The following is a 1,632-nucleotide window of genomic DNA, read 5'->3' on the forward strand; positions in this document are numbered from 1 at the left end:
TGCTTCATCTGTTTACAGAGCCATCCCAAAGTACTGAATACAATGGAAGTGGCTGGAAAAAGTCCATAGGAACCCATAGGAGGACAGCTACACACAGAACCAACAACGCTTTAGTTTTATGAGCAACAAATCATATATAACTGTGGATGACAAAAGACTTTAAGTCGCCATGTTTAAAATTATAAACTCATAGACCAAATTTGATCTTGTTACAAGGTGATTATTCAAATCTTTGAAAATAAGCACATATTTACATAACCCATAGATCTTAGTAAAAATTCAGCTGTTTTTGAACAATTAGAATTTAACAGACATCAAGAGAACACAATAGATTACTTTAACACATTGCTTTAACAGAGCATCAGAGTTTAATTCTATGTCAAAGATAAATTGAGCTTCCTGTGATCTTTTGCTGTGAGGTTTCCTTCCTTTACCTTCTTTCATATTGGTGACCATGTTTCTGTGTTTCTGTGTGTAACACATCTTTAAGCATCTTTTGCAGGGCAGGATGAGTGGCAACAAATTCTTTCAGTTTCTGTTTGCTATGAAAAGTCTTAATTTCACCTTCATTCACAAATGAGAGCTTTGCAGGATATAGTATTCTGGGCTGGCAGTTGTTCTCTCTTAGTACCTGGGCTATGTCTCGCCATTCCCTTCTAGCTTGTAGGGTTTCTGATGAGAAGTCTGCTGTGAGTCTAATTGGAGATCCTCTGAGAGTAATCTGACGTTTCTCTCTTGCATCTTTTAGGATCTTTTCTTTGTGTTTCACTGTGGTGAGTTTGATTACAACATGTCGTGGTGAGGATCTCTTTTGGTCATGTTTATTAGGGGTTCTATAAGCTTCCTGTACTAAGATGCCTCTGTCCTTCTCCAAACCTGGGAAATTTTCTGCTAGTATCTCACTGAAAATGCCTTCTAATCCTTTTTCCCTCTCCATGCCTTCAGGAACTCCTAGAACTCGAATGTTGGGTTTTTTAATAGTATCCTGTAGATTCCCGACAATATTTTTTAGATTTCTGATTTCTTCTTCTTTTCTTTGGTTTGCCTGTTTCCTTTCCTGTTCTCTGTCTTCTAAGTCTGATATTCTCTCTTCTGCTTCGCCCATTCTGTTTTTAAGGCTCTCTAATGTGTTTGTCATTTGATCTATTGAATTCTTCATTTCATTATGATTTCTCGTCACTATCAGAGTTTCTTGTTCCACTAGTTGTTTCATTTCATTTTGATTCCTCCTTAATATTTCATTTTCATGAGAGAGATTTTCTATCTTGTCCATTAAGGATTTCTGTAGTTCAAGAATTTGTTTTTGAGAACTTCTTAATGTTCTTATCAGTTTTTTGAGATCCGCTTCTTGCATTTCTTCGATCTCATCATCTTCATAATCTTGAATTGGGGTGTCTTTTTCATTTGGGGGCGTCATAGTGTCTTCCTTGTTCTTGTTAGCTTGGTTTTTGCGTTTGTTGTTTGGCATGTTGGAGATATTTGGTTTCTTCACTGTGGTGTTTTTTCTTGTTACACTATGGCTCTATATTAAGTGGACTGTCTGCTTTCGGTGGAGCCTTAGAGGCTTGAGATGAGTGTGGCCTGAGAGCTGTGTTTGGTTCCTCAGGGCTGAGGGTGTGTCAAAGATGACAC

This window comes from Lepus europaeus, chromosome X (genome assembly GCF_033115175.1).
Source record: "Lepus europaeus isolate LE1 chromosome X, mLepTim1.pri, whole genome shotgun sequence".
Classification (NCBI taxonomy): domain Eukaryota; kingdom Metazoa; phylum Chordata; class Mammalia; order Lagomorpha; family Leporidae; genus Lepus; species Lepus europaeus.